Source organism: Lepisosteus oculatus, chromosome 19 (genome assembly GCF_040954835.1).
Source record: "Lepisosteus oculatus isolate fLepOcu1 chromosome 19, fLepOcu1.hap2, whole genome shotgun sequence".
Classification (NCBI taxonomy): Eukaryota; Metazoa; Chordata; class Actinopteri; order Semionotiformes; family Lepisosteidae; genus Lepisosteus; species Lepisosteus oculatus.
The window spans coordinates 8,774,774-8,785,039 of NC_090714.1; the positions used below are offsets into that span (position 1 = coordinate 8,774,774).

At 35.8% G+C, this 10,266-nt stretch overlaps 1 protein-coding gene across 1 annotated transcript in view; it reads right to left on the reverse strand.

The window, feature by feature from the left end:
* Positions 1–9,999, reverse strand: part of LOC138224286 (uncharacterized) — a 31,960-nt gene extending 21,961 nt beyond the window's left edge. Inside the window, exon 1 of the mRNA XM_069180959.1 lies at positions 9,987–9,999. The gene's annotated coding sequence lies outside the window, so the exon portion shown is untranslated. The remainder of the gene's footprint in view (positions 1–9,986) is intronic.
* Positions 10,000–10,266: the final 267 nt, after the last annotated feature.

The window sequence follows — 10,266 nt, forward strand, 5'->3', positions numbered from 1 at the left end:
AATGACACCAGAATGTACGTTTACAGTTTGCGTGTTGCCCAACATTGATCTGCCATCTATCTCATCCACTAGCTGGCTGTATCCCTTCTGATACACTTGAACAACTGTGGTCTTGCAGGAGTGGTGGAATTTCATTTCTTTGTACCGTGTGTATCTTCTGTGCTTGTCAATATGACATTGTGTGTGTGTCTGTGCCAATGTTAATGGTAGCCACACTACATACTAACCACTTTTCACAAGAATCTAATTGTCCATGCCACCATGTGACTTACTGCTGTTTAAGAGGATGAACACAAAACATGAAATTTCACTGTCAGGTTCCATCATCAGTAGGAGGTGGACAAGCTGTAAGATCATTGGCCACTTCACATTGAACAGTGAGATTACACAGCGCAACAGGTACAGATTTGAACTGAGAGTTAATTGCATCCCACACTATCACTCTTTCCCAAACCAAGTTCATTCAACATCAAAAATCTGCACAAATTGCTCCCTGGCGTCTTTTCCCTGTGCTGGCTCATCTGCCCAATGTTGCCTTGCAAGTGAATATATGAACAAGAATATGGCCATGATTAGACTCACGGCCCAGCCAAACATAGCCTGCCTGGACTATTCTGTTACTAATCAGGATGTTTTAAGTTCTGCAGGATCTTACTGCAAATATTTAGCATTTAGCAGCTACCAATGATATTGTTTGACACACAGCAGTAGATTATAGTGATTCCAGTGAACTGTAACATGTTACAATAAAATGCAATGTGCACAGAAGGCTATGGGCTGAATGAATAAAGTCCAGACATTGCAATTTATTGCATATAAAGATGTGTAGGCATACATACTGTCACGGATGTCTGGGGGGATGAACTGTGGAGTGGCAGGAGAGCAATAAAGACCCTATGCGTAGCGGCGAGACGGGGGTTAGCCCAGGCTCAGCTGTTCAGGAAATGCTGTATAGAAACCTATGCCCTCAGACCACATACAGGAGCAACCTTGTGCTAGGCAGGTCTCAGGACATCTGAACCTCAGTGCTGAGAGAGGAGCAGAGCAGAAACAGGAAGTAAATAGGCTACACAACAAGAAACACTGGAAAGACATGAATAATCACAGGGAACTAGGAACAGGACAGAAGTAGAGCACCCTCTAGGTTTACTGGGCATGACACACACCATGATGAGTCATGCCCAGCTCCCTCACTCAAACCTTCATCTTGTTGTGTGATCAAATGTTGTTGTGTTTCTGCTGTATAACATTTTGCTTGCTTCATGTATTTTCTTAACTTATGTACTTTCTTGATTATTTTTTATTTTATCTGTTTGTAGCCAAGGTCTGTCTTGCACTATTTCTGCTCACTGTGAAGCACAACAGGACACTAACAGTATCACATATTATGCGTTGTTTTTTGTTTATTCTTTCTTCAATCATGAAGATATGTGAGTTCTTTCATGCCTCGTCATATTACTCCAGACCTCTGTATGTGTTGTGTGGTGTCAACTGGTATTAAAACGTATCCAGCATCTTTTCCCTCAAAGGAAAGTATTGATCATTGACTTCAAAAATGTTGTTTCTCTTAAATTTTTTTATAATAAAACTTCAAGCACTCGAAAACTTATTCCAAACAAAAGCTTTCAAGCAACGGTTATGGTGTGTTATTTAAGATTTAGCAGGGAGAGGGAATATCAGAAACATTTTTCCACCTGTTCTTAATTTAAAAAAATAATTGTTGTAGTAGATGCTGTTTTACTGATTAGTACCACCTGCAAACATGATATAAAATGTAGCATTTTAATGTTCAAATAAACAGTTTTGTTATGTGATGTTAGATTTCCATTTAAGAACATAAGAACAGTTACAAATAAGAGGCAACCATTCGGCCCATGATGTAGCCTTTTTGATACATCTGAATGAGATCCTTGGATGGATTAGAAACTGAGTGTCTTGATCTATTGTGTTAGCTTTAAAAACATAATGTAGCTGGGTAGCCTATTATATAGAAGAATTTGAAAAATGTTCTTCAGTTCAGAATTAAAAGATGGTTATAAATTGGAATTCGTAACAGGCACTTTGGCTATTGTGCCAGGCTTCTTTAATGTTTGTCCTTAACCTGTACCATTGAGTTTTACCCCACATTTACCCCACACAATTATGGCTCAGATAGATAGCTCTCTGCCTATTTTGTCATCTAGGGAATCTGACACTTCAGACAACATCCCATCTAACACCTGCAGCTGTAAGAGGCACTGAAAAGATCTTTGCTGGTAGTCATACAGAAATTATCAAATGAGAAGTGGATTGTTTTGATGAAAATGTAAAAGCAAATATTTTTTTATATATACAGTATGTACTAAAATGTTTTTACTGTTCTTTGGTAATTGAACATTTATACTACCATGTTCTTGTGTCTTGGTGATTGTTACCAAAGGTAAGCACTTGCCTCAGTGAAATAACATTTTTATTTCAGAAGATAACATAGTGTGTTAGGATGTGATGTAGGTTAGGGTTTGAATAAGTTTCACAGCAAAATAAGATTGTATATAAAATATACTAGCAATGGAAGACAATGGATACTTAATGAAATCATACTGTAACGGTAAAGGCTGAACTGAAAAGAGAAATTGTATTTATGTTACAAATATGATTGTTAGCAACACAATTCATATATTTTTAGCTTAGCTTCTAGCCATAAAAAAATGATTGTGTATTTTGCCTACAGCTGTTAATATGTGGCTCCAGATTAGAAAACTTCTGGACATTTTCCCAAGAGCAATATGGACAGCGTTTTCATATTTAAACTTAATTAAATTATTAAATATAGACCTCTGAATAACATCTGAATACAGATTAAAATTATGTAATACTAATATATGTAATATAATCTATATATTATATAATTATAATATATAGATTATAATACTATATAATAATACTATTATATATAGTATTATAATACTAGTATTACTTGTTCCTTTGCAGCCTACGCATGCTGACGCAGCTACCCACCTGAACTATGTAATATAATAGTTCAGGTGGGTGGCTGCGTCAGCATGTGTAGGCTGCAAAGGAACAAGTGATAGGTTTATTCCATGCTGAAAAAAAGGTGAAGAAGGCTCCACGGCCGAAACGTTGTGTTCTCTTTATATTTTTCCTATTACTTGTTCCTATGTAATATAATAATAGTAGAATACTTGCTGAATACAATGTTTAGTCACACTACTGCTGCAGTGGATTTTATTCTGTTTTTTATATCTTTATTAGTAATTATAAAGTACCAGACTATGGTTACCTTAACCTTTAAACACAAAAATAATGTATAATTTATTATAAGGCTATATTAATTTAAAATGATTTGGTTACTGTTGGATTATAATTTATCAGATTCACTAGCAGATATGTACTAGATTACATTTAGATTATCTGTTCTTCAGAAATAATGGATAATACATCAAAATTAACAAGTGAAAACTTGTATTGTAAGAAACTGTATTTTTTAATATAAGAAGGGATGTCATGGTTGCATATCTGAGTAACTGAAATAAGTGAAAAAGAGTATGAATATATAATTTCAAAAATAAAAATGATTCAGTAATCTGAAGGTTTTTCCTCAAAGTACAGAACAACACAAAAGCTTTTTTCAGGTCAAATGATCAATTTGATTTTATAAAGAACCACCTAATTGCACAGTAAGAGTATGAATATTGTTCAAAATGTTGCTGGCTGAATGTCTACCTTCTCCTCTTTTTTGCTTTAAAACAAGACAGAAAAAGTAAAAAATATAAGAGTAAATTATATAACTTGTGTAATTTTATAAGAATGTTTGGTATTAAAAGTTACTACTGGAATAGGGAATATGATGTTAGGCAACAATACAGAAAGCCAAGGTAGATATCCGCTTTAATGTTGAAAAACAAAAATTATATAAAAGGTCCAGACACAGACATCACTGTCAGTGCAACAGAACTTCCTAATTAAATAGAACAGCATGAATCAATCTAGAATACTTAAGTGTTTCTCTAAAGCTGGTAAATTATTTAACTGCCAAGTTTTAGTCTAGCACAAGAGTTAATTTCTTTGTATATTTAATCAATGCAATTTGCTACCTCTCCATCAATTAAAGAGGGAAGGTACAGCAATTTCAAAATGAGTTAACAGAGCTATTTTATAGTGTGCCTAAACAAATGAGTCAAAATGGATTTTATCATGTAAAAGCTGTATATATGCTGTCATGTAAGTTGTTTCTTTAAGACTTTGAAGTTGTTTTATTCACATACTCAAATGTTGATGTTGATGTATGTTGTTTTATTCAACATACTCAAATGTTGAGTACAACTCTGGAATTTTCCAAATATTTAAAATGAAACACAACACTAAATAATGCCTAGTTTTTACATGCATTTCTCATTTTGTAATTTCTATTAAAAATAAATGTATAAAACAAGAAAATGGTGCACAATCTTTTTTTTATTTGAATTGTGTTTTTATTGTTCTGAACTAGTTGTATATTTATGGCTCTGGTTAACAAATGTAAAAAAACTAATTACAAATGAAAACCTTCAGTTTGAATTCTGTTTCTTGATGCTTTGTTCCCATAATGCATCACATAAACAAACCATTGATCGATGCTGCAGTGTAGACAGTTTGGTCACACTGTTCTGATTTGCATAATTTCTCAAATAATAGAAACAAGAACACTGTTGAAAATACTAAACCATGCCACGTCTGTAGTACAGGTCTATGCCAATGTTCTTTTGATGTGTTAAAAGAATAAAGTAGTGAAACATTTCAGATCTGCCAATGATTTTCTCTTAGTAATTTAACAAGCTCTCATCTCATCCCATCAGTGATGCATCCTTTGCAAAGACACATACACTGCCAGGCAAGTTTAAAACAACCCCTGTTGGTTAAGCGAATTATGTATAATATACAGTATATACTTAATATACATTTAATATTGTTAGATATTAGCTAAGCTGTTTCCTCTGTGTTGCATAGGATCAGGGACTACTTATTTTTTTAAAGGCCCTTAACTCATTTGTAAAGACATTTGTCAGATGTTTCTTAAAAGCAATCTTGAATATTATAAAATAGAAATGAATGAGCTGTTATTGTAAGATGTACATAACCATTCATCTATTTTCTAAGTGCTTCATCCAATTCAGGGTCACAGGGGACCTTTACACAGCATGGGTGCAAGGCAGGATACTCCCCGGATAAGATGCCAATTCATTGTTGGGCAGGAACAGACACAAACAAAAACACACACACACACACACTAGAGTTTTGAAAACACCAGTTTGTCCAGAATGAGAGGCAACACAAATCTCTGAAAGACATGCAGCATTGGGTGATCTTTAATCTTTTCTTTATTCAGATTTGCATCAGAGTGCAGCATTTGAGATAAAGCATTTGACAATTTATCCCCCATGAGGACATTAGCATTGATCGAGTCGTACGAAAGGAAGAAAAAGTTGGACACAACCTACTACCCAATTTAAACCTACTGATTGGTTTCACCTGAAGCATATGGAGATGTAACTTTTGTAAAGATATTTATATTGACTGAAGGTATGTACTGAAAGTATACAATAGAAAATTGAATGACTTGGTCTATACCAAAATAATATGTTAGTCCATTTTAATTCTTTTTAAAAACTAATTTCCAAAGTAGGGCCCATTTGACTTTTGAACACCTTTCAGTGTACCAATAAATATTAAAGGCAGTGTTTTTTTTTTCTAATCCTGTCCTCGTCTCATATACTCCTTCACAGATCAGCTCCCTACGTTCAGTGCTCATTGTCTTAAACAGCTGGTTAATATTCACCAAACACCCTGTTCAATCACCATGGGAGGAATTAACAATAAATGAAGTACATCTAAACAGATGTTGTCATTTTAAAAATCAATCCATCCACTAAAAACAAACCACTTAGGGTATGTCTAGCGATTTGCAAGGCTTGCATGTTGGCACAACTTTAATAAGACCACAAAAAAACAACCCCAGTGGCCTTGTTTTTGTAAATATGCCTGTTGACTCACTCAGCACAGTAAATTTGAAAATAAAAGCAACAGAAGTGAGGAAATTGATTTTTATGTTTTAATATACTCAGCATGTTTGTACTACATTTTGTGTTGTCTTGTTCATTTTAATAAGCTTTTGAAGCACTCTGGCAATTCATCTGACAGTAAACAATGTGCTTCTTGGTTGTTGTTTTTTTTTTTGCTGCACTTGATTAACGGAATGAACTTAACTCAAGCTCATATGGCTCATGTTTCTAGAGCAGCAGCATGTCTTGCCCTCTGCCCCAAAGCAGTTTTTTTTAACGTTGCAAGTAAAACTGTAAACAGCATTACCTGTCACGCCCCACACTCTCCCTCGCAAACGCCGTTACATTCCCAAACCCATTTTTTCACGATCTCATTCCTTACTGAACCCATCACATTCTCACATGCACCAGATTCCACAGATTCTCAATCCTGGACCAATTATTCAACCATGTCCCTCTCCACCCAGTATTTAAAGTTTCCTCACGCACCAACCCAGGCTCACTATTTAGAAGCCTCCCGAAGAATTCTCTTGTGCACGTTCAAACCTTCTTGACCGATTTCCCAGTTCCCGATCTTAACTCCTGCCTTTTTCGACCACACTTCTTGGATATGGTTTTTCAGATTGTCTTTCACGGATTTCCCTGGTTACTGGACTCATTGCTTCTCCTATCAATTAAGCCTCTGTATTATGTGTTTCAGATATTGTCCCTGTGCTACTGTGCATTCTGCAGGATTCACGGCAATGCATAAGGATCCTCCCATTCTATTTATTGATTCCTTGACAATACCTTGATCTAAATTTTACACTATCAACAAAAAAAAAACTTTTCGGTCTGAATCTATAAAGAATGGTTTTCCCAGATTCTCAGAACCATACAAATACCTAATCTACTTACTGCAAATAAATTGCTTCCTGAGGAATACTGTCTCCTACCTTCTAAAGTATTTAAAATTCAAGTTCTACCCAACTTCATGTAACACTTCATAGACAAGAAAGTATTACCAGGAAAAAATAAAAAATCTTACTATGAACTCTGTTATGAAAACCCTGTAGAGTATCTGAAAATGAATGCCAGATTAAAGCCACCTTTCAATTTACTCAAACTGAAAATTCCAATAGTAGTTTTCATTGGGTGAAGGCAATCAGACAGTTGTCAGTGTTGGGACAGTCAGAAATTGTGACTGACAGATGTGTGAAGATTTGATTTATTAGTCAGAACTACAATTGAGGCAGTTCACACATAGTTGTGCTTCAATTCAATTCAAGCTTTATTGTCCCCTAGGGGAAATTTGTTTTAGGGCACACTCAAACACAACACAATGAAAAATACACATCATCAAAAGGGAAGAGAATACAGTAGTGTTACGGGAGAAAAGAAACAACTTTCTTAAAACACACACATGCTTGTGTGACTTTCTCTTACTGTATAATGTCTTGAGTATTAAAGAAAAACAAGATGAAAAACTCTTACATTTGTTCCCGATAAAGTAGTTAAAACAGCTCTCTTATTAACTTTAGTTTAATTCAATACAAAGTATATTTTAGCCTTTGAAAATCAAAGCAAGATGCAGTGATAAACGCAAGGACACCAAGAGAGTGATCATTTGCATTTGGAACTACAAGACATTCTTGTCAGACATGTGTTTCAGTAGAAAGCCAGGATGATAGTTGTGAATCTGTGTCGCAAAAAAGGTGAGAAGCACCAAAGAAGAGAAAATCTTACAATTTTCTGACAATACACCCTTTCATTTTACTAAATGCCCAGTAAAGAAAACATAATATCAATACAGGGATTTCAATTACATCACTGTTTTCATAAAAGCATAAAAGGCTACCAGGAACCATATCATGTATAATATAAATGTCCAAAACATGAAAATAACTTGTTCACCTAGTTCAGGATTCTACACAAGGTATTTTCACCCTTTTAAGGGTATAGAAAGTTTCTTGGCAATAAAGAGCATGTGCTTGATAATATCAATGAAGACCACAGCTAGTGCTACCAGGAGTAATTTAAATCCCAAGGTTAGGGATATTTCCATATTTCATGACAGAAATACAGAAGCAACTGCACAGGATATTTATACTAGCAAGGAAATAGAATAGTGTTATTTAAAGGTTTAAATTATAGTCCTCAATAAGCCTTTAAAAGCTTTTTAGTCTTACTTAACTGCAGTATTTCTGATATATTCAACGTGTTATGTTAAACTAGTTACACTATATTTTCTATATCATATAAGAAACAAACGTACCATGAAAGTCAAAAGGGTGATTCAAAGGATAGAGACAATCTACTAATGATGTAAACAATTAAATGTGTTGTGTGATGTCTAAAACAATTTAGTTAATTAAAAAAAATCCTTGTGTTGATCCAGGTGTTCCATGAAAAACTCTGTGTCTCTCTGTGTCCCTCAGGAAGTTTAGTAAAGTCACACTGCCTCCAAGACTGCTGAGTCTGGGCAACAATGTGGAGATGTAACATTGTTATGAGATTATTTTAGAGAGAACAAAATTACTGCTGTCTCAAGCAGAAGGAACTGGTGTTTCCAGAAAGGTCATACATTATATACTTACAAAAAAACATATGGCCATCAACATCTGCTTATGTCTAACTAAATTAAAATACTTCCCCAGTTTAATGACAGCACTCTGAATTAAATTGCACTAGTACTTGCTATGCATATACAGTACATAGAGTGCTGGGGCACATTGCTTATAAAACAAATAATTATACTCCATAGTTATTTGTATAAAGAATTACATTTTAAATTAATAAAAATGCATGGGAAAATACCATTAAAAGGTAGTTACATAACATATTTATGCCAGCAACCATATCACCCTGCAACTCACAACTAGTAACCCATTGAAGCTAAGCAGCTGTGAGCCTGGTCAGTACCTGGATGTGAGACCTCCTGGGGAAAAAACTAAGTTGCTGCTGGAAGAGGTGTTAGTGGGAGCAGCAGGGGGTGCTCACCCTACAGTCTATGTGGGTCCTAATGCCCCACTATAGTGACAGGTTGCTGTACTGTAAAAAAAGGTAAGATGAGATGTAAAACTGAGGTCTTGACTCTCTGTGGTCATTAAAAATCCCAGGGTGTTTGAGTGGAGTGTCCAGAAAAGTGCTATAACAAGTGTAAGCAATTATTATTATAGTAAATATACAACATTTTTTAATTTGATTAAAAGTAGCATTTTCCCATTTTTGTGTTGAAAGATTTTTTCTCCATCAATTTTTTAATGCAGTCACACTGAAAACAAAAGCCCCACAAACGGAAGAAATTAAAATATCCAGTAGAATTTGATGCCTTCCTTGGGTTTGTATGGATCCCTGGTGATACCTGAAAATTTGTTTGTTACTCTGAAATAACAGAATCCTCATTCTTTGTGGGTACAGCAAGTGAGAGAGCCAGTGTTTTGATTTTTACCTACAGTAAATGTAAATAAAGTTTCTGGAAGATTGTGACTGATAAAAAAACAACATTAGTCTTATATGCTAAAATCTAGGGGAGCTTCTGAGGCAGAAGCAAATATCAGGATATACTGTAGAAATAGTTGTTGGACAGTTTATCTACTATAAAGATAGTTTATCTTTTCTTAACTAAAAGATGTGGATGTTTGATATAGTAGCGCTCTCAGGTTCACGTGGGTATGCGCTCCCCACTGCTGGGGACTCGAATCAGCGCCTTCGGCATCACTCAACAGGGACCCAGCCAGTTGAGCTAAAGGGAAATCTTCCATTAGCCCGACGGCTGCGGTCCCTGCTATTCACAGGGAAGGGCGGTGAAATCACCGCGCTGGTAAGCCGGCTCGCACAACTTCTAATGTCGGCTGTATGCGTTACACTCTCCCCCACTTAATTTCGCCGTCCTCGGCAAAGGGCTTTCCCATCCCACTTCTTACATCAATGTAAAGCCCTCAGGTTCACATGGGTATGCGCACTCACCTCTGCCGCCTCAAGTCAGCCCCCCACCGCCGGGGACTCAAACCCAGGCCTCCGGCGTCACTCAACAGGGACCCAGCCCATTGAGCTAAAGGGAAATTTCCCATCAGCCCGACGGCTGCGGTCCCTGCTATTCACAGGGAATGGCGGTGATGTCACTGCGCTGGTAAGCCGGCTCGAACAACCTGCAATGGTGGCCTTATACGTTACAATATGAATTAAGTTAAATCGTTGTATATTTCAAAGATTTATTAGCAATAAAGCACTGATCTAGAACTAAGCA